The sequence below is a fragment of the Rousettus aegyptiacus genome, unplaced genomic scaffold, assembly GCF_014176215.1.
Source record: "Rousettus aegyptiacus isolate mRouAeg1 unplaced genomic scaffold, mRouAeg1.p scaffold_m13_p_5, whole genome shotgun sequence".
NCBI classification, from domain to species: domain Eukaryota; kingdom Metazoa; phylum Chordata; class Mammalia; order Chiroptera; family Pteropodidae; genus Rousettus; species Rousettus aegyptiacus.
The window spans coordinates 99,836,738-99,860,352 of NW_023416308.1; the positions used below are offsets into that span (position 1 = coordinate 99,836,738).

At 39.8% G+C, this 23,615-nt stretch overlaps 1 protein-coding gene and 1 long non-coding RNA gene across 2 annotated transcripts in view; one reads left to right on the forward strand and one right to left on the reverse strand.

Moving 5' to 3' along the window:
- Positions 1–4,186: 4,186 nt before the first annotated feature.
- Positions 4,187–23,529, reverse strand: LOC118602826. The gene is made up of 3 exons (XR_004950863.1): positions 23,342–23,529; positions 5,969–6,078; positions 4,187–4,696 (listed from the first exon to the last, which is right to left on the reverse strand). It is a non-coding gene; the product is annotated as an uncharacterized LOC118602826 (long non-coding RNA).
- Positions 23,041–23,615, forward strand: part of CAPRIN1 (cell cycle associated protein 1) — a 34,097-nt gene continuing 33,522 nt past the window's right edge. The window contains exon 1 of the mRNA XM_016147126.2: positions 23,041–23,277. The gene's annotated coding sequence lies outside the window, so the exon portion shown is untranslated. The remainder of the gene's footprint in view (positions 23,278–23,615) is intronic.

Sequence of the window (23,615 nt, forward strand, 5' to 3'; positions counted from 1 at the left end):
TAATCCCTGACCATTTTACAAGGGTAGTGAACAGTCCTAAAAAATGCCTAAGATTAAAATGGTTAAAATGGCAAATTGTGTATTATGTGTATCTTACCATAATTTTTTTTTTAAATGCAGCAACATCTGGGAGAAAAAAAAGACACCCAAAATTATGAGTCTGGAATTTCTGAGTATCCTTAAGATCCCTGGAGAGGTCATCCAATTGTTCAAAATCTTTCTCTGCCTTCGACCTCTACGAAGGCCTTTTTTCTGGAGGTCTGTATAGGCGGCCACCCTCGAAGACAGCAGCTTTTTATTCTATTACTTCCGGACTATCCGGGCCCAGGTAAAAGAACGAGAGCTAAGTCTCAGCTGGGTGTTTATTCTATACGGGCACTGTGCTGAGTAATTTATGTGAACCATCTCATTTTTTCTTAGTAGCTACTACTGTCATCAGTGTGCCTATTTTCTAGATGGAAAAACTGAGGGTTAGAGCAGTTAGGAAACTTGCCCATGTTCACACAGGTAGCAAGTGACAGGGCTAGGACTTGAGCTATTTCAGGGCCACATTGAAGGGCAAAGGCTCCCCCCTTAATAGTGTTAGTTATCAGTAGAAGAAGCCAAAGCGCTAGTCCAAAGTCTCTGAGGCATAGAGAAGTTATAGCCAACATTTCCTCCTCTCCAGGCAACAAAACCAGAAAAACAAACATTGGTTAGCAGTGCACGTACTTCCGCATCAATTTTATGAAACCCTAGGATCATTTATTTCTAATTAGCTATTTCCCAACAAGCTCTATTTTGGGGATGAAAAGAACTGAAATTTCTTCTGCTTTCGTTACTTTTGGGCTGTCAGTGTATGTGCTAGGCTGTGGTTGGTTAAGTAGAAGGGGGTGGGGCAGGACAGGAGCTGGAAAGATATACTGAAGAGACTTGAAGAGTCCTAAATGATTTGCAGGTTCTAAGCAAGATAGTGACTTGGATTATTGACCTAAAGACAAGGTGAGTCTGAGGTGCGGCATGAGTCGGGCTCCAAAAAGATAGCCTGGGAATGCCTTAACTTGTAAAATGGGCAGACTCTAGAGCAAAGAATGGACAGAGATTGGTATTCAAGTCTGGCAGAAATGCTATCAAAATGCCTAGGCTGGGATTGATGTCCAAACGTCCAGACCAGGAAAAAGGGAATGGGGGAACTGTTGGAATTGTGGCTAAATCTAGGCACGAGGGAATGTCAATAGCACCTATCATTTGAGTGATCATTTGGTGTCCAACTCCATGCAAACTTTACTTAAAGTGTCTCATTTAATCCTCATCCATGAGGTAGGTATAGGTGAGGAAAGCCAGTTAACTCACTACGACTCCCCTACCCGTTCATCATTCATCGCCCTACAGACACCTGGTCTTTGACATAGTCTCCTTAAGAAGAGTTGAGAAAAGATCTCAAGCCTGGAATGAGCATCTCAGCTGTTGGTCTAGGGTTAGAAGATGGAGAATCTGTTCTGATTTTCAGCTGATTAGTTAAGTCAGACTCGGGCAGTCCTGATAATTGCAAAAGCAGAATTGATTCTCCGAGTAGCCACAATTTTCACAATTTGTTCAGAAAAAAATTGCTAAGCCATATCATAGCCAATGATCATAAATGATAATGGATTTGGAATTTTCTATCTCTTGCATCATATGTAGGCAAATTGATTAATTCAACAAACATTTACTAATGCCCTACTATGTGCTGGGCACAATTTTCGTTCAGCACAAAATTTCTGTCGTAAATTTTTCATTTAAGTTTTCTGTTTAAAAAAAATTTCCATCCATTGCATCATATGTTGACAAATTGATTAAGCTGACAAACATTTACTAATGTCCTACTATGTGCCGGGCACTGACCTAATTCAGAACAGCTAAAATACTTTCAAGAACTGGAAAAAGACTTTTATTCTAATTATAAGTACAACATAATCTAGAACATTTGTGCAATACATATATAGTCATGTAAGATGACACCATGGAGTAAACTGAGTGAAGGGTACATGTGACCTCTCTGTACTAGTTTTGCCACTTCCTATGACCATAAAATTATTTCAAAAAAAAAATTTAATGGGATAGAAGCCCATCTACCTAGTTTGGTACTGCTAATTACAAAGATGTTCAATATGTCATTGCAAATGGAATTCTGCTTGTACCTAATTAAAAAACAAAAATTCCAATAAAAAAAGATTAAGTCTAAAATATACCTGAAATATTCCACTTCATCAGTTTGGAGTATGATATAGTTCACATCTCCTAACAGTCAAACATAGAGGACTTGGACTTATAGGAAGACCCATCTCCTGAGGTTCACCCTCACAGATGCCCATTCTCCATGATGCCTGAGGGGCTTACTGCATGTTGTTACTCTAGAAATTCCTGGGCAGTCCTGGGAAATGCTGATTCACTGCTGCCGTCACCACTTCCCTCAGTCATTACTTAGACAGCTTGGTCAGGAAAGGTTCTGGAATCCACCAGTTGTTTCAACCTGATGTATTTTGCTTCACGCCAGTACACAGTTGTCGCTCTTAAATTCTTCCAGATCAAATGTAGACCCCACCATGCAGATAAAGCAATCGTGACAGGAAAGTCCCAGTACTTCCCTCTACTCTCTGAACAGTCTAATCAAATCACTAAAATTATAGAAAGCAATTTCTCTTCCTTCTAAGTCACAGGCTGGCTAAATGCAAGCTCGATTTGCATTACTAAGCAGAACACAAAATCTCAGTCTGTGGCATCAGCATGCAGATTCAAGGTAAGCTGCATAGCTTTCTTGGAGATCAGTGGGTGAATATTTGCCTTACATATAAATAAATGAAGAGCCCATTGTGGTAAAATTCTCCAAACCAAGGAGTCAACTCCAAAGGCAACCCCAAAACTAAAACAAATGACAGTTCCCTTGGATGAATATCTTCACACACAATATGCACGCACATACCTACACACATGTATATATTTTATTGCTAGATTTTTTTTTACTTTTTTTTTTATTACTATTTGAATTCTTTTTTCTGGTACTCCATAAGACAATAAAATAGATCATCTATACACACAAAATTACAAACCAAATTAAATTTTAAGAGTATATATTTTCCACTATCCTTTTGATACATCTAAATATACACAAATGCATACACATATTTCGCTCTAGTGCAACCACTAAATAAGATATGTGAAAATCATGCACTAGATTATATACTTAAAATGCCCCCATCTGTCAGAGCGAGGAAGGAGTACTGACCAAGAAAGGCTGATGGAAGTAAGTCATGAAGGTTAGCATTAGAAGGTATGGTAGCTGGCCTCAGAAGATGGCCCCAATGAACAATACCTCCTAGTAGCCACACCCTTGGATAGTCCCCTCCCACAATGAGTGTGGGCTGACCCTGCTACTTGCTTTAACCAATGGAATGCAGCAGAAGTGATGTGGAGCCAGTTGTGAGCCTAAGCTTTGAAAGCGTCTGACAGTTTCTGCATTGCACATTGAGGAGCCTTGAAACACTATGAAAAGAAGTCTGACTACTCTGTTGGAGAAGCCACATGGTAGGGAAGAAACCCTGAGACCACCTGGAGGCAGAAACAGGACAATCCCTCCTAGCATTCTCACTGAGCTCAACCTCTCAGCCATCCTCATTAGGATGCCAGACATGAGAGTGAGCCATCTTGGACATTCTGGCTAGTGGAGCCCCCAGATGACCGCAAACCCAGCTGACCTTACAGGAGCAGAGGAATTACCCAGCTGAGCCTGGTCAACCCACAAAATTGAGAGGGATTAAAATTTTTTGTTGTTGTTCTAATCCATTAAATTTTGTGATTGTTTGTTATATAACAATAGCCAAAAGAGATGGCATCATAAAAATGATCTAATCAGAAAGATCATCCAACCAAGCGCTCTCATTTGGCTTCTTCAAAGGCACTAATTACTTTCTGACTGGGCCAAAAACAGAATTCTGGTCTCAAGTTTTAGTTGAATATTCTTTCTACTAAATCCTGAAGCATGAAGAATGGCTATTAACTGAGTTTTAAAAAATGATCAAGGTTAGTTTGCTTACAAAGGACTATTCACAGTTACTTGGGCTTTAAATTAATATTCAATTTATTAAAATTATATATTAAAAATATTTTTCTTAGGTTTTTAAGTTTAATTTATAAATCTTCATGTATTTATAAATCTAGTAATGTTCTTTGATATTTAATTTCTTAAAGTTTAACAGATTAAATTCTCCCAAATAACCAGTCTTGAATTTACAAATATACTAATTAAATCCAATTTAATATTTTAAACTGAATTTGAATAATATCCCCACCTCCCAAGTGCTTCAAATAATTTCTAGAAAGGACTTACAAATCTTATTTGCAAAATCTTTTTAAGTACTTCAGCAATTCCTATAAATGTAATAAATCAAACTCATTAATATAATAAATCAGCTTCTCTTATAAAGAGTCTAATTCTGTTAAAAATCATCTTACACCCTTCGACTTAAAATTTCAAGTCTAAAATAAATTACGAATAAGTAATTTGTAATATCTGACTCTCTAACCTGCCAGATTCCCTTAAATAGTAAGCACTGCATCAGTCAGGATGTTTCAGTAACAAACAATCCAAAATCTCAGCAACTTAAAACAATTTGTTTCTCATTCATACTCCATGTTCACTGGCTGTTACTGGAGGGGTCTGCTCCAGGCCTGGTTCACTCTGCAGGTGAAGGATAAAAGAGACAGTGGCAAATTTTATATTAGTTCTTAAAGTTCTCACTCCAAAGTGATCCATGCTATTTCAAATCACATTTTTTTTTTTTAGCTGAACAGGTAACTTGGCCGCCCTTAATTCCAAAAAAGCAGGAAAGTATAATCTCAACCATACTTCTCTGCTCATAAGTGAAGAGCTAGAAATACTTCCTAAGAATAGCACTAATGACCATCACATACACTCTAAATAGGAAATATGCGTATGATCCTGATGATTGAAAACGACGCTAAGCTGATTGTTATCGGTTTACTCATTTTACCCATTGGTGTATTGGAGAAGCCAGCTTCTACTAACTTGCTAGAGTTGATTGTTGCATTTTTAGGAAATTTGCAACCCAGTGGTTAAACAGTCATTATCAAATATTAAATTATATAAACTAAATAAATTTAATGAATTTAATTTAATAAATTAAATAGATTTTTTAAAGGTAACGAATACTCAAAACTCATTATATTCTAATTATTTTACTATTTTCCACTATTACCTATATTCTTGAGGACATTTACTTCTATTGTATCTGTAATGGCAGAAATAATTTCTAATGGTGTTCTACGGTGCATCTCTTTCCAACTCTGAATTTAGTGACATCTCATTGTTTGCTTATAATTGGCCATGGTAGGAGTACTCACATGATAGAAATGAGCAAACACGACATATTGGGGTTTGATTTATGGTTTTTTGGATTGTTTAGATTTAAGAAAGTGATGGAGAAAATGTTAATAATACAGTTTAAACTTAAAAGAGTGTGGTGTTGGTAACCATTTCATGTGAGTAGCATAAGCAATTGAAGAAATAGTCCTCTTGTACTTAAAAATAATCTCATTCAGTAAAGAAATCAATAGCATCATCAGTAAACAAGTGAAGTTCCCACAGGCATCTTCATATTTTCACTTTCATCTTACCATTAACGACAAGGAAACTATTAGCCAACATTCACCAAACTATTAACCAACTTGTTTGTTAGTTGTGACCATTGGTTGGCTGTGGATGTTAAGATTTAGGTAAAAATCAACAAAAGCATTTTGTGACAATCAATTGTCACATAGAATTTATAATAGAAAGCATTAGATAACTTATTTGTATTTTGTGTGCTACTCATTTTTTATAGTAATAATATGTAAAAGAAATACACATGTATAACATTTATATACATATATTCATGAATGCACATACTTTTCCCTCAGAGAGACAGTTGTCGAACAATCAGCTTGGACTTACCTCATCTCAGGAGTTGTAATCTTCTGGAGAAGATCAAGTCCTCAATCCTTTTACTCTGAAATTGGAAGTTCCTAAAATCTGCCAGGGTGGACTTGGGTGACCCTTGGATGCTGGTGATAGGGAAAAAAAAATCACTGTGATAAAACTCCCCACAAGGAAAGAAAGAACGTGGACCAGTGGGTTTGCTTCTGTGTCATGCAAAGGAAAACGAAAGATCCTGATCTATGAAAAGGCCCTGGTTCAACCTCCTTGAGGACAGCTTTCGAGAGAATGACAGTTTTGAAGATGCTGAGTTTGCCTGCCTTAAGATCATGTGGGATAAAGACCATAGGGTCCAGTCCTCAGCCTGACCATCCAGAGTCTCAGCAGGTAGTGAGACGAAGCCCTGGGAGACAGTGTTAAACAGAAACTTCTCTTCACATAGAATAGTTTTCAGCAGCCCAAGCAGGCAGCATCTAGGAGCAGATGCAACAAACTTCAGTCTGACAAGCGATTCATTCTGACAAGCTATAGTAAAGTTTTAGTCTCAGATGAGAATCGTTTTCTAGAGACGTAGCAGGAGCTTAATTTTAGAAAGGAAGAGGGGAAGAGGGAAGAGGAAGAGAAAGGAAAGGACAGTTTTCCTGGTATTTAAAGACCAACATTAAGTTGGGTAGAAATCTAGCATCAAGGCAATGGCCATGGCATTCATCCTTAAAACAGAAGTGGAAGGGGTGTGAGGGTTCTCACATAGACAAAGGTAGCTACGTCCCAGCATACAGGAGAGCATGCTGCCGAAGCCAGAGGTAGGGCGATAAAGGTAGAGATTATTTCCTAAAGAAAGAAGAGACTTAAAAATGTACAATCTTTTAAAATAACTTTTCTTGCTCTCTAAATTTTAGGCCCAACACCAGACAAAGCCTCCGTTACTTTAATCTAAATCGTAGCTCTAGATCTTAGCTAAACATTCTGAGTCTCTGTACTTTCCTATTGGTTAGATAACACTCACCTCACTGGATTGTTGTGCATATTAAATGAGAGCACAGGTGAGGTGCCTGGTGGCACTTGGTAAAAGTTGAACGAATGGTAGTCATAATCATTTCTACTTAGTCCTTTCAATCAGAATTAGACTAGCAGTGTTTCATACTAGATTTCTTTTTAAGTCTAAGAAAGTAAGTACTCAACTTTACTTAGGGTTTATTTCTTTAATTTCTTTTCCTCAAAAATAGTAATTGCTTCATTAATGATTTCTACAGAAAAGTTATTAGAACTCAACAATAAAAAAACAATCCAATTAAAAAATGGGCAGAAGATCTGAACAGATCTTCTCTAAAGAGGAAATATAGATGACCAATAGACATATGAAAAGATGCTCGAGGTCACTAATTATCAGAGAAATGCAAACTAAAACCACAATGAGCTATCACCTGACACCTGTCAGAATGGTTATCATCAATAAATCAAAGAACGATAAGTGTTGGCAAGGATGCAGAGAAAAGAAACCCTCATACATTGTTGGTGGGATTGCAAATTGGTACAGCCGCTATAGAAAACAGTCTGGAGGTTTCTCAAAAAATTTAAAGTAGATATACCTTTTGACCCAGCAATTGCACTTCTGGGTATTTATCTAAAGAAAACCAAAACAATAATATGTAAAGATCTATGCACCCCCATATTCATGGCAGCACAATTTACAATAGCCAAGATACAGAAGCAACCTAAATGTCCATCAACAGATGATTAGATAAAGAAGTTGTGGTTCCTATATACAATGAAATATTACTCGGCCATTAAAAAAATGAAATCCTACCATTTGTAATGACATAGATGGACCTAGAGGTTATTATGCTGGGTGAAATAAGTCAGACAAAGATAAATACCATATGATTTCACTTATTTGTGAAATCTAAGGAACAAAAAGAACAAACTAATCAAAAAACAGATTCACAAATATAGAAGACAATTTGGCGACAGACAGAGGGAGGGGTTGAGGGGCTGGGAGAATAGGGTGAAGGGTTAAAGAAGTACAAATTAGTAGTTGATAGATGGTCACAAGAATTAGGAGCACAGTATAAGGAATGCAGTCAGCATTAATATATTGGCTATGTGGAAAACCAGAGAGCAGGAGCAATTAGGAGGATCATTTTATGAACTATGTAGATGTCTAACCAATGTTCTGTATACTTGAAACTAATAAAAAAAATTTTTTTTTTAAGTTATTGAGAATGTTTGATTAGGGTAGGTTACCTGGCACTTGGAAAAAACAATCCAGTTTAATATATAGTCATATATAGGTGTCTTCACTCATCCTTTTTATGTTACCTAGATTTCAGGCATAGTGTGTAGAAAGAAACAGCCTCTGAAGGACTGTGCACAGCAAACTTTTAAAGACATGTGTGTATTTGGGGGTGGGAGGTGGGGAAGTGCCCCCTGGTGATTCTGCTGTGTTGTCATAAATATTTAGTTGAATGAATGGATTTCCAATCCCCTAAACCCCACAGTGGAGAACCTCTGGGAGCGTTTTTCAAATCCTGTTGCCAAGTTGTGCTCACTGGCCCCAATTTCCAGTTAACTTTAGCATGCTGAGAGGGTACATGGCACAACACTTTTAGAACTTAGAACTTCTAAAGACATACCAGGCAGATATGTTATGTCCTGACAGGTCTCTGATTCTGTAAGGGCTTGCCCTGCTCTCGCCCTGAGCCAGGTACACACAGGCTTTTATGGGTGGTCACACTCTGTTCCCACAGCCAATTAAAGGGAAGGACTCAAAACCATTCCAGTCTCATCTTGAGAAGTAGCAGAAGTGGGATTAGTTTAACTCTTTTCATGAGGACTAATAGGCTAACTTTGAGTCATTAGCCTCCTCTGAAGACCTTGCACGCCTTTATCGTTGGTGCCAGAGGGAGTGTTCCACCTGCAGTCTCCAGAGAGTTGGCTGGGCTCTAACTAAAAAAGCCATTCCTTTTTCTACTGTAGTTCCTGCCTTCTGCTCAGACTGAACTTCCAGCTTTATTCTGACTCACACACTAGTGTTTCTGCCTGAAAGAATACACGTGACTTCTCCCTCTACTTGCAGGCTAGCAGCAAATGATGGCCAGGGGTGATTCATGGACATGTGTATTTTTCCCTGGGAACTTTGCAAATAGGAGAGAGGTAAATCTGATATCATATCATCTTCAAATCTTACATGAATACCCCAAATTTCAGTTCTCCAGCCCTTCTCAAATATTTTCAGGAAAAATGCCGGAAACAATTTGAATTCTGGCTAGTCAATTAGGTAAGGTTTTGGAGAATCAAGATTAGGAGTATTGGTGTATGGGAGGTATTGTGAGTTCATTTCTATCATCCAGCTTGTGAAGTCTGAGACCTAAGAGTTATTGGCAGCTCTCCATCATTTTGTTCTGATCAAGTTGTCTATGCCTGGCAGTGCTTAGTTGTTTCAGGCACTATCACTACTTTTTAGTGGAACCAGGTGCCTGATTATATCACTGCTGAGACTTCACAGTCCAAGCCCTAACAATTCCACTAGAACATAGTCTTAGGCCAGCCTTTAATTCCACTTGGACTTGGTATAAATATCTTCCAATTCACAAGGTAGCGCTGTTCTGTGCTAGACCCCATGATAAAGGTGCATCTTCTCTGGGACTAAACAGACATCATTTGAATTAAGACCAGACCCTCACACCACTGGTTTTAAGCCGATACCACCTAGAGTGAATTGTGCCAGACCTTCCATCCATCAGCCCAGAACCCGACATCCTCCAGGAGATTGTAGGGAGTAAATTCACTCTGCACTCTCATCCTTGTTTTCATTGCCACACCAGTCACTGGTCTTTCTTTACATCCATGGTCTAAAAGTGTGGTCCTCAGATCAAAGCATCCACAGCACGTGGGAACTTGTAATGCAAATTCTCAGGCCCCGCCCAAGATCTACTCAATCAGAAACTATGGGAGTAGAGCCTAGCCATCTGTTTTAACAAGCCCTCCCCATAACTGATGCACATTAAAGTTTGAGAACATCATCTCCATAATACTCCATATTTCCTTGTTCCTAAATTGGTTCCCCACTGTTCTAATACATCCCACCCCCTACCCCTGCTCTCCGATGTACCCTCTGGAGCAGCTTTTCTGTGATCAACAAATTTCTCCTTTATCCTCCACATCTTCCAAGAATGTTCTCCATACCTTCTTGCATTAATTGAAATCTACTCTTTTCTACAGCAACCCTCTATGGTGGTGAATCTGTACTCACGTCTATTTCCTATTTACTTACATCTGTGCAGTATTTGCTCCTTGTTCTCCTTTCTCTCCATCAGTACTTCTAGACCATTACTACTTCTCCGCCCACTTATAAAAACTCCTGCTCCTTTGAGGCTCACACCCTGTGGTTATACCACCCTTCCCACTTCTCATCGTTCAAATCTTTCGTACCAAGCTCATCCTGAGCTACTTCAAAGTCCATAGTGATGGCTAACACCTGAATCTCTCAATTGCTTGACCATCTCCAATGACCTTTTCCTTTGTTTTCTACCATTGATTCCCATAGTTACATACAAAACCTGTACCCCTTGAAACTGCTTTACCTCCAAAATCATAAATACGAGCATCCCATTCTCAGCCACAGATTCCCACAGATTCTTGCATTATAGTTTGCTTGACTAGCTGTTCTCTATTATAATCATTCTCCAATCTCTAGTTCTAAAAATTACCCTTTGACTCTCTTCATGGAGTTATCTCCTTGGTCCCTTATCCAGCTTTGATTGGATGGTCTGTCATTTCAATCAGTCTTGCAAATATCTTCACTTACTGTGTCCTTCTGACCTGTTATTACTACTCTGGCAAAACCCAATCATGCTTGACGTCAAACCATCAATAAACATCACTTTGTGACAAGTGCTTTGATGGGCACGAAAGATACAAAATGGACAAGTCAGATCATGACCTTGGCTTTGTGGAGTTTATATCCTGCCTGGGGATGGGTGGGGTGGCAGAAAATAGGTGCGTAGTTATGTAATATACGTCAGGTCATAGTAAGTGCTTTGAGGAACAATAAGTGCCAGAAAGGGGGACCGAAAGTAATAGGGGCGGGAGGGCGGTGCTATTTTAGACGCAATGATCAAAGAAAGCATCACTGAGGAAGTGACTTTTAAGTAGAGACCTGAATGACGTGAGAACCAAGGCATGTGAGGGCGCTCCAGAGAAGAGCAAGTGCAAAGATCCTGGGGTGGGTGTGTGCTTTGCCTGTCAGAGGAGGAACAAGGTGACAGCATGACTGGAATGTAGAAAGTGGTAGAGGATGAGATTGGAAAGGTATCCAGGGACCACATGTGAAGGCCTTATAGACCCATATGAGGACTTGGGACTTTGCTTCTTCCAAAGAAGCCACTGAAGAGTTTTAAGAAATTGATTGAAATGGTCTACTTTTCTTAAAAACAAAACAAAACAAAAAAACACTCTAGGTACTATACCACTCTGGGTACTGTGTAGAAATTATACTGTGGGCAAAGCATAATGGACAGAGCTGGGACATGGTGAGGGGAATTCTGCTGTGGTCCGACTGGGTGATAAAGGTGTTCCACTAGGGAGTTAACTATACACTTTCTCTACAAATGTGGTGCCTGAACCATGGCATCCGCATCATGGAAACTCCTAATGCAAATCCCCAGGCACCAGCCCATTCATCTACCTACATTTACTAAACTTCCGATCCCTACAGCTCCCCTTATTCTCAGCAAATAACCCTCACCTCCTACTTCACAGGAAAAAAAGCTCCACCATGCAACAATTCCTTCAATTTCTGGCTGGCATGTCTATAAAATTATTTTCTTCCAGTCTATTCACACTAAAGAAGTGTCCCTCCTGTGGCCTCTCCCTCTGTGACTGCCTTGCATGCATGCTCAAACCTCTGCCAGCATGTTCAGAATAAATGATCTCCCCCACCTCTACCTCTGGGCATCGCTCTATCCCAAAGCCACACATCTTGGAAAAGCTGCCTACATTCACTCTCTCTATATTTTCCAATCACCTTATTCTTTCCAACATACTTGAACCTGGCTTTGGCAGCCACTATTCCACTTAGAGATCTCTCGCCAGGGTCTCCAATCATCCCTTGCTGCTAAACCATAGAAAATACTGAGCAATGTCAGAAAAGCATGTCTGTACTTCATGTTAAATTATTGGAATATTTTTGTACCAGTTTTATAAAGAGCCGCCCCCTCAAATCACCCAATACTTCTTTCCTTCTCACTCTTGGACCCTTCCCCTTGGCTCCCCATCATCTAGTAACTAAGGGCTTAATGCCAGGCATAGCGAGGTTCTCCTTACCCAACTCCCATACCAGACTCATATCCATTGTGATGGGTTTGTGCCCAACTCATATCAGTTGTTAAATATGCTTAGTATAACTCATCTCAGCTAAAATCTACATATTTTCTAGACTCCATCTTGACTGTTTAGAATCATTTAACACAGTCAGCTATTTAAAACAATCTCTTCCTTTGATTTCTGTGACGGCACATTCCCCTGGTTTTCTTCCTTCATTTCTTAGTTTCCTGTACTGACTTTCCCAATTGACACTACCTTTAAATGCTGGTATTGTCCTGGGTCAACTTCTCTTTAATATCTCAGTAGATCTTATTCTTAACTTGTAGCTTCAATTATTATGTATATGGGAATGAATCCAACACTAAACGTTTAACCAAGACCTCTCCTCTGAACTCCAGACCTGACTTGAATAATCGCTCAGCAAATCATCTGGGTGTCTCACAAAACCTACAAATGTAACGTTTATAAAATTGAATTTTCCATCTCCTAGCTCCCCATCTGGTTCTTCCGCAGAGACGGTTCTACCAACCACCCAGAGGCACAAATCAGAAACCAAGGAGTCATTTGTGATTCCTCTCCTTCCCTTACCACCCCCTCATATCCCATCAATTACCAAATTCTATTTATTCTCCCTTTAATATATATGGAACATATATTAAGCCCATTCAATATCCCTCCATATCCCTTGCCAGCTTCTGGTTCAAGCCACCACTGCAGAGAACAGTGGCCTCTTGTATTCCTGCATCCATAGTTGCCTCCCTCCAATTTATTTTCTATAAAGCAGCCAAAATGATCTTCTAAAAATGCAAATCTGATTAAACCAATATATCCTGTTTCACTCCCGCGGGGTTCAAAATGAGGTCACATTCCTCTTAATGTTCAAATCAGATGATGTGGAGCCTCTACTTGTTGCCCTTCTATGATAACTTCAGATTCCAGAGGCTCAGATTGTCTTAATGGAACTGGAAAACCTGCTTATATTCTTTTTGATTGCTGTGACCATCGGTAAAACACCAGACTCTACTGGTCCTCTGTCCTTGGGTATTTCTTATCTAAAACTGTATGGTTTGCAGTGATTAGGCACAAAAGTCTGCCAAATAGCTCAGGAAAATCCTTATTCGAAAGAAAGTGTTTTCACAATTGAGGTTCCACTGTGTTTCAGTTCTGAAAGTACAGGAAAAAAAACAACAACAAACTTTCCTTCCAAGGGTTATATTCAGCTCTGATGGCTCAGTGCCATCGTAGGCCTAGGACCCAAAAGTTAAAGCTCTTCCCTCATGCAGCTCTTTCAGTTCATACACATGGATAAGCAGAGCTGGTAGGGGACAGAATCTGCTTAAACTTCCCAAGCCAAAGCCTTCATGCCCTTTCAAATCAGTGCATGCAGATTAATTTGTCCCTGCCCAAGTCTACTCCTGCAGCACATAAGGCCCAAATGTAAAGGATGTCTCCAGAGGCCAGGAGCCTGAACCCCAACATGAATCAGGATATACTTAAAACCTAAGGAGTTAAGGTATAGTCTCCTTTCTGAGAAAGATATTCATTTTTAACCCAAATATTCCCGACACTGTTCCTGTCTTCATTAGGTGGTCTCACCACTAACTCAGTTTAGAAACATAGGAGAATCCCAGAAGCTACCTTCTCCCTCAACCCTCACATCCAGTCCCCCAGCAATCCTTAGAATTTAGCTCTGACACTTAGTTCAAGTCTTTATCTGTTCTTTTACCATTTTAATCAGTTTCTACAGGTCACCCTGGCTCAACTTCCAATCCACTCCCATATTGCATTCATTGATCTAAAATATAAATCTGTTCCTGCTTCTGTTCTGTTTTAAGCTCTTTTAATCCCCGTTGTCTATTGTACGAAAAGAATTCTTTTTCTGAGATGTATAAAGCAGGAGTCAATGGTTGGGCATCAGAGAAATTGTGAATTATATGCAGAATTTTACATGTGCATGTTTCCAATGAGACAGCCCACAATTTTAATCAGAACTTCAGGGGAATATATTTCCATAGAAAGGCTAAAACCTATAGTTCAAGCGCAAGCTGTTTAGCCAAGGTGAAAGAGATTTGCGTGACCTGGTCACTGCTTACCTGGCCAGTCTATCATCTGCATCTTTCTCCCTGCAAAGTAATATACCAACAATATAGAACTGCTTATGATTCTTAAAATGTGCCATACGTTTTATGTCTCCGTGTGCTTTCGAGCATGCTGCTCCATCTGCCTGCAAGGCCTTTCTTCTTACCTTTATCTACTCTTGTCTGCTTGTAAAAATTATCTTTCAAAACCTAGCTCTGGTGACATCTCCAGAGAGCCTTCCCTGATTTCCTCCCATAAAGAGTTAATCATTCCCACTTATGAGCCACCTTTTTTTCTTGTACAGGTTTTGGGTTTTGCCCCTAAAAAACTGAAATATTTTAAAGAGACATTTTTGTTGAAGTAGAAGCCTACAGAAGTGTGCAAACTATAAGCATGCAGCAGCTCAACGATCTGTATAAAGTATAAATACGTCTGTGTAACTACTAGTCTGATCAAGAAATAGATTATTGCCAGGACCCCCAAAATCTCTCTGGTGCTTCATCCCAGTCATTATCGAACCTCAAATGTGACTGACAATTGTTCTGATTTACTTCACCATAAATTAGTTTGCCAATTTTAAAACTCTTACTCTTTGTATCTGGCTTCTTTGATTCAACATTCTGCCTGTTAGACTTGTCCGTGTTGTTACCAGTAAAAGTGGTTTGTCAATTTTCATGGCTGTGTAGTATTCCATTGTATGGACACACTATTTATTTATCCTTTTCTACTATTGATAGACATTTGAATTTTTTCCATTTTTGACTACTAAAAATGAGGCTGCTATGAAGACAAGAATTGTCTATGTCTTTCAGTTACCATACATATTCTTTTAAGAATATATCTAAAAACAAAATTTCTGGATTATAGGGTATAGAAACATTCAGCTTTAGGAGATACTGCCAGATACTGTCCTAAAGTGGTTGGGTCAATTTATTCCCCTATCAATAGTGTATGAGAGTTTCTGTTGGCTTACATTCCTGCCATTATCTGTTCATTTCAGTTTCTAAGTTTTAGCGATTTTGGTGACTGTGTAGTATAGTACCTCACCAAGGTATATGACATTGAATTTTATTTCTTTATATATCTGTCTATTCTTCTCATTATTGGCTTTCTTGAGACCATGGAACTATGCTTTATTCAGCATTATTTATCAACAGGTACAGTGCCTCGGGCATATACAAGGTGTTAAGTGTTTGTTGAGTGAACAGACTGCTGGAGAGGTAATAAAAAGCTAAGAAGTCTCCTTAATGCTAAAATCAAGCTTTTTAGGTAAGTGACTCTATACTTTGTCTAAGTTTAAGTCAAGTCCTAATCGCCAGACATGTTCAAGTGTCTACCCACTGGTAGTATTATTTTTCTGGTACTTTCTCAAAGACTCACTAGAGCTAGGTATTTCACAGCATTGACTGGAAATGTAGATGCCAGGGTTGTGACAATTCTAACCATAAAGGTAAAAGAGACCTTGAAATATAATTGTATTTCCCCTGCTTTCTGGCAAAATTACATCTAAGCCATCCAAAGCAGGGAAGAAGGTAACCCTTGTTTAAAGATACCCAGTGATGCAAATCAAACCCATGATGAGATACCACTTTCTCTCACTGACACATATTGACAAGAATGGCTATAATAAAAAGGTTGATAATAAGTGTTGATGAGGATGTGAAGAAATTAAATGTCTCATATATGGCTGGTAGGGATGTAAAATGATAATAACTACTTTGGAAAACAGTTTGACAGTTGCTCAAAAAGCGTTACCACATGACCCAGAAATTCTACTCTATATATGCAAAGAATTGAAAACATGTTTACACACAAAAAATCTTATACATGAATGTTCACAGTAGCATTATTCATCATAACCAAAAAGTGAAACAATCCAAATATCTATCAGCTGATGAATAGAAAAACAAATTATTGTATATCCACACACTGGAATATTATTCAGCCACAAAAAGGAATGAAATACATGCTACGACATGGATAAATTTTCTAAATATTATGGTAAGTGAAATAAGTCAGATACAAAGGTCACAAATTGTATGGTCCCATCTATATAAAATGTCCAGAATAGGCAAATCCATAGGGACAGAAATTAGATTAGTGGTAGCCAGGGAGGGGCTGGGAAAAGATAAATGGAGAGTGACAACACAATGGGCACATGTTAATTTGGGGGCAATAAAATGTACTAAAATTAGACAATGGTAATGGTTGCATTACTTTGTGACTACACTAAAAACCACCGAATTGTACACTTTAAAAGGGTGACTTTTATGGTATATAAATTGCATCTCCATAAAGCTGTTTTACAACACATTGAACTGTTACATCTCACTTTTTAAAAAAACAATTTACTTTCTATCTGAATTATGTGCAATAAGCTTATGTCATTTGCAATTTTGAAAAACAAAGGTTTTAAAAATATGATTTGTATTTTTCCCCCCTCAAACCAGTCTGTGCCATCCTAAAGAACTGGCCTCTCTCTCATCTCTCTTCTCTCTTCGTTAGCGCAGGATTCATGACAGGAGTGTCACCAGCTCTAACTCCAAAGAATGCCAAGGAATATGATCTTGCAGTACGATAGGGCTGCCAGAGGCATTTGGTTTAGACGAGAAGAGCCTAGAGAAAAGGTTGCTGCCTCTTTCCTCACTGTCCTCTTCCTAGTCTGTCCAATATCCTCTTCCATTTTTTCTCTTTTGGCCTCTTAAAGAGGAAAATACAAAAAGTAGCAGCATAAAACAAAGTATACTACTGTCACCTTCGATTACTTTATAAAATTTCTTCTTCCTCTTAGTTTGTTCCTTGCTTCAATAGTTTAAAAAAAAAAATTTTTTTTTTTAATGCCTCTAACCTGTGCTTCTCAGGATGTGGTTCCCACACCAGCAGCATCCACATCATTGAAGGACTTGTTAGAAATGTAAACTATTGCCTGCCCCAGATCCACACAATCTTGACACTTAGGAGGTGAAGCCCAAGCCGTGGTGGTTAAATATCCCTCCAGGAGATTCTGAAGCATACTCAAGGTTTAGCACCGCTGCTCTAATTCCTGCTCCTTTTTGTAAGCCATCAGCTTTTCAAGTATAATGTATATTAGTAGGTGCAATAGACTTGCTGAGTCACCTTCCTTTCCCTTCCCCTAAACTTCTATTCACCACTCTGTTTGGATTCTTTCCTCAGCATATTTCTTTCAACATTTTGGAATCTGATTGTTCCTTCCTGAATCAGCGACTCTGTCTTTTTCCACCTATCTGGCAATTGTCTACATGTCCTACTTAAGAGATCCTCACTTACTGGGAAGAAAAAAAAGAAGTTTCTATGAAAATAAGAATTTTTGTTTGAACATTTATGGTATTTATCTTTGTGAAAATAAATGCACTACTTCATGGATCACAGAGTCACAAACTTGAATGTGCCAAAGGGATTTTGATTCTGATTAAAATGCATATTCCTAGGTCTCAGATTCTGGGATGTCGATGTAATAATGTCTGTGGTGGAGTCCAGGAATCTTCATTCTCCCAGGTGAAGGTGGTGGGCCTCGCTCTCGCTTTCAGAAACACCAAAGAAAGAATGAGATAGGGGTGGGGTTTCCATACCTCTCCCTTTCGCAAAGTCTAAACCTCCTGGAAATGTATACTACAAGAATAATATAAGTCATCCAGGACCTACATCTTTCTGTAACTTTTTTCATGTCTTTAATTTAGCGATTTGGTGCTTAGGAGACCTTTAAATCAAGTTATTAGACTCTCAAGATTTTTTTTTTTAAAAAATGTGAATGCCTAAAGGATGAATCAGTAGAGGGAGTTGCTCTAGGATCTCAAAATTATTCTTGAAATAATACATATCCTGACCAGTTGTAGAAACAATCCTGAATAGGCTAATTACCTTTATATTTATATTCTCCTAGTATGTATGTAACTTTGAGATAAAGTTTTATTCCTTCCAAAATTTTGTGGAGTTGCATGTTTTAGTGAGAGAAATAACTTGTATACTAGATATACAAATATATCTAGTATACAAGTTTGTGATTATGCATCAGTTGCCAAGACACAGGATGATTGTTTATGGTTTAGTGTTGCATCCTTTCACACTTCCTAAAAACTTATTTTTGCCAGTGTCATCTCAATCTTTTTACTTGTCAAGTGCTAAAACAAATAACCACATTTTTTACTCTCATGAGATAGTTGCTCAGCCTCAGCATTGTTGGCATTTTTGCCTAGAATTCTGTGTTGTTCTGCACATTGCAAGATATTTAGAAGCATCCTTGGCCTCTACTCAGTAGATGTCAGTAGTACCTCCCCCTAAGTTGTGACAACTTAAAAATACCTCCAGATGTTGCCAAATGTCCTTGGGGGGTGTGAAATCTCCGCAGGTTGAGGAGCATTGAAATGGAAACATCAAGTCAAGAGAATGTACAATTCACATAAGTAATTATATAGAACATTTTAATGCCTGTGGTCAAACTATTTTTGCTTTTGTGTTGAAAATAGTGCATAGCTTCTAAAAGCATTCAATAAGAAACAACAGTATTTTGTGAAATCTGAAAAAAAAACAATACTAGACATATTGTACCTCTACAAAATATGAAGCATATTTCTAAGTATAATATTACAATTAAGAAAAGGTAGGCAGAAGAGTGGAAAATAATGTTACTTCAGTTGATAACCACAGTGTAATGAGAAAGAGGCAGTATAGATAAATAATATTAATCCCACACTGTTATGTTATTATAGGCAATATTTATTGACAAGATATTCGTGCCAGGCACATTATTGCTTCTGATGATGCAGAGATGAAAATGAGAACTCTGCTTTCTTTCCTTGAAAAGCTCAGAGTCTAATGGTGGCTTATGAACACATAATTATGACATTATCACAAAAAAGGTAGTACTGGAAAAATTATAGAAATGTCTACTGCTGAGTTGTAAAATGCCTGAAGAACAAGAGGCTTAGCTTCGTCAACAGTGTAGTTCACACCGAGGCCTGGTTTCTGCCAGTCTGATGCAGAAAGGCAGTTAATGTTAATTCAGATGAAAGCTCCCCTCTTTTGCTACCAATAAACCTGGCATTAGCTTATTGGGTGATTCAAGTGGAAGCAATTGAACTATTTTGCCAAAATGATTGTGATTAAGTATTCACTTCATTTGACTATGGAGACTTCAGATTGCTGTTGTCTAATGAATTAAATGAATGAAAGTCCGTTTAGGAGATTTGTGTTATTAAAATATATTAATATTGGGCATAATTTTAATACCACGGTTTTTGGAGAAAGTGTTTTCTGTTTATAGACATATCCTGCTCTCTCACTGGTTTGCTAGAAAAACTCTTTAATTTTTCTATTTCTTCAGTAATATAATGACCCTGACTACTATATGGCTTTAGAAAAAAAGGTTAAAAAAAAAAAGACAATAAAGCATTACGAATTTACATAAACAGCTTCAGTCCCCTTTTTGTCATGTAGGAAATAGACAATTTTGGTTTACTGGGACCATGGCATTGGGCTGAGTAGGACACTGCTTTGCCTTAAATTTCTTGGTCTTTCTGGACTTGCCGACCTGAATGAATGACTACAAGAATGTCAGAACACCAAGGAAGTGGGATTGGGATGATGTAAGAAGTGACAGGTATGTATGCTTAACAATTATTTGTGGTTCAGCTGCCTTCCTCCCAAGCATCAGATAAGAATGGCCTCTCTCCATTTGATGGGGTCATATGGCTCTTCCTGGCCAATGAGGTGAGAGCACACATGATGCAAGTCTACACATCTGGAGTATTTGACTATTCCAGGTTCTTTCTTCTTATGTAATCGGCAACATTTGAACTATGGTTTCTCCCCAACCTGAATGTACTGACAGGCCACTATGGGCAGAGCCATAATGGATACGTATCATTTGTCTTAAGCCAGGGATTGGCAAACTTCTAGAAAGAATGAGGCAGTATTTTAGGTTTTGCACATATTGTCAGAACTACTCAACTCTGCTCTCCTGTGGCATGAAAATGGCCATAATAAGTATATAAATGAATGTGGCTTTGTCTCCAATAATAGATGGAGAGCCACTTGGCCCAGGGACTATAGTTTGCAAATCCCTGTTTTAATTCACAGAGCTTTCAAGATTGTTACTACAGCATAACCTAGTTTATCTTGACATACTATAAACTGTGGGATGGACCCCCAGACAAGATTCTTGGTTATCTGTGTTGTCATCTATCCTGCGCCCTCTCAAGTCTACTTTCCTTTTTCTTGAAAAGCCCAATTTAGCAGACGATGAATCTATTCATAACTGCTACTGTGTAATGTACCAAGGAAAAGGCAGAAGAGGCCTTTCCTTCTTAAACCTTACAAACCCTGTTTAACTCAAACTTGAATCATTAGAGATCTCCAAGTCATCGGTTCTCATACTTTTGCATCGGAATCACCTAGAGGACTTGTTAATGCAGATTGCTGGGCTCCATCCCTGAGTTTGATTCTGTAGGACTGGGGTGAATTTGCCTGCTACAGCAGGGGTCCCCTAGCCTCCGGATGCAGACTGGTTTGGTCCATGGTCTGTTAGGAACAGGGCCGCACAGCGCAGCTTCAGCTTCATCTGTGTTTGCACTAGCGTCACCCTCAGCTCCACCTCATATCACTAGGCATAGATTCTCATAGGAGCACCAGTCCCTGGTGTCAAAAAGGTTGGGGACCACTGTGCTAGAGTATTTCATGCCTAATCTTAAAAACATTGGTCAACTTTTAAGAAATAAAGTGATCCTCCCTGTCCACGCACCACCCCCCTCCCCCCCACAAAATTCAGTGTGCATATAAATCAACTGACAATCTTGTTAAAATGCAGATTAAGTAGGTCTGGGGTGGGGCCCGAGATTTTCATAGTGATAGAGTTCAGGTTGAGTACACTAAAAGCTAAAGGCTTCTGAACTTCCTTTTTTAGCCTCTAGGATAGCAGTGTTTAGCACAGTGCTAAGCACAGTTCAGGTACTTAAACCTTGAATAACCTTAGGTAAACTTTAACTTCTCTCGCACTTAACATACAACTGGTTAGCAAATCCTGTCGGTTCTACTATCACAATGCATAAAGCACCCAATCACTGTCACCACCTTTACTGTAACACTGCTGTTAGCCACCATCATCTCTGGGCTGTATTATTTCAAGAGTCTCCAATTTGGGACCCCAGTGTCTGCTCTTGCTCCCACCCCCTCATCTCTAATGCATTTACTTTATACAATATCAAGAGGATTTAAAATACAGATTGATCTTATTACTCCTCAGCTTAAAACTATGTATACAGTGATTATTTCACTCAGGAAAAGGCAAAGTCCGTACAATGTCCTATCAGGCTTTACAAAACTGGCCCTCTTTTATGTCTTTGACCTCATCTCTTACTCTGTTCTAGCCACCGTTGGGTCCTTGCTGTTCCTTGAATCCGCCAAGCACACTCTCATTTCAGATCCTGCCTGGCACTTGGTATTCCCCTTACCTGCAAAATTCTTGCTGCAAGATAACTGCTTGGCCTTCTTTCTCATTTTCTTGTCTTAGCTCAAGTGCCACTGAGTAAGGCTTTCCCTGGCCACCCTGTTTTATCTATCACTTCACTCTCTGACATGTATTTACTTATCTTCTCCCCATTTCGAATGCAAACTCCATGAAGATGTTTTGTTCATAATCTCTAGCACTAAAAGTTCTTAACACACAGTAAGGTGCTCAATAAATTGAATGAATGGGTAACAGACTTTGCAGCTAACAAATATCTTGAGGCTGGAGGCTGCAGTTTTTCTCTCGGATCCCTCAGGATACACTGTTACCAGCCAGTATTACTCATTTTATTCTCCAGGGAACAGTGGATTTGGTAGAATCCTCAACTTCTTTTTCATGGAATTTAAATTATAAATTGGTCATTTACTGTTGTCATACAACATTATGTTGCTAAATTTTCCACCGGTAAGATTTCTTTTAATACTTTTCCTTCCAGCCCTTGATGTTTATTTTCTGTTCACCAGCCACACCCACAACCACACCCACCCTGCCCCTAGCTTACTTACAAGGCTAGAATAATTTTCTTGGAGCAAAAAATTGTTTTGTGTTTCATTCAACAGTCTCTTAAAGTGTTAGGTAAATCTAAAACAGAAGAAAAGTCTAATTTGAAATACTGAGGCCTATTAGCTAAGTGTAATCTTAAGGTAGCTGAAGATTTTTAACGAGTCTGGAATTTTAAGAGTTTTAAAAAGCCACCCATCTTGCTCATTTCCAACGCGTTCTACAGAGAACTCCTAGGTTACTGGGTGCATATTTTGCGGGGAAACTTGTCTTTTTACAAGACTTTTTTTGGGATGTGGAAGTTTGCTTATTCTGCATATAAGAAATTCTAGGAGCTGGGATTGCACCTCCCTATGCACCCTTTACTTGCAGAAACCTTTGCCATTCTACCACCCCACCCCCACCAAATAAGGGCTCCACACTGGGCAGTCGCCAGCTTCAGATCCAGCTGTTTGACACCTATTGTCCCTGTTTGGACGTCAAGCGATTTCGCCTGAAGGACCCTAGCTTCCATTTCGTTAAAATCTCAAGGCATCGTTCCTGCAGCATCCCCGGGGCCGTTACGACCTGCGCCCAGGGCCGCCCCCCCAGGGCGGGGGCTTGGGCAGGGCTGGTAGGCAGCCAAGGAAAGCCCCTCTTCGCAGGCGTTCGCGCCGGGCAGCCCGAGCAGCCGCAAAGGCCCCCGCCCTCTCTTTCCCCCGCCCCCTCCGCCCCAGAGGGCTGGCTGGCTAAGTCCCTCCTGCTCCCGGCTCTCTGCCTCACTAGCAGCGGCTCTTGGTGCAGTGGGGACAAGTCGAAGCGACCTGCGCCCACGGAGCGCACGACACCGCCCGCAACGTACCACCACCGCTGTCCCCCCAGCCTCCCACTCGAGATCGCCAGCGGCTTCCGCGCGCGCACGGTGAGCGCCACCCCGGACCGAGGCGCTGAAGGGGAAGAGGGGTGCTGCCCCGAGTGTCCTTTACCTCTGGATCCGCTGGACCTTCGCGAGGGGCTTGCTCCTCAAGTCTCCCCGCCCCCTCCCCCACCCGGTCATTTCCAGTGCCCTTTTCCACCCTCCTCTGACTCTTAGCCCGGATCTCTGTCTTCCCTCCCTTTCTCGGAAGGCGACAGTGCTGGCATGCCCTCCCAGGTGGAGACCGTTGCACCGGCCGTTGGCCGGCGCTGCGAGGCCCCGCCCCCGGCGCGAGCCTCGGTGCCCCGGGGCGGGTAGGCTGAGCTGGCGGCCCGCGCGGGGGA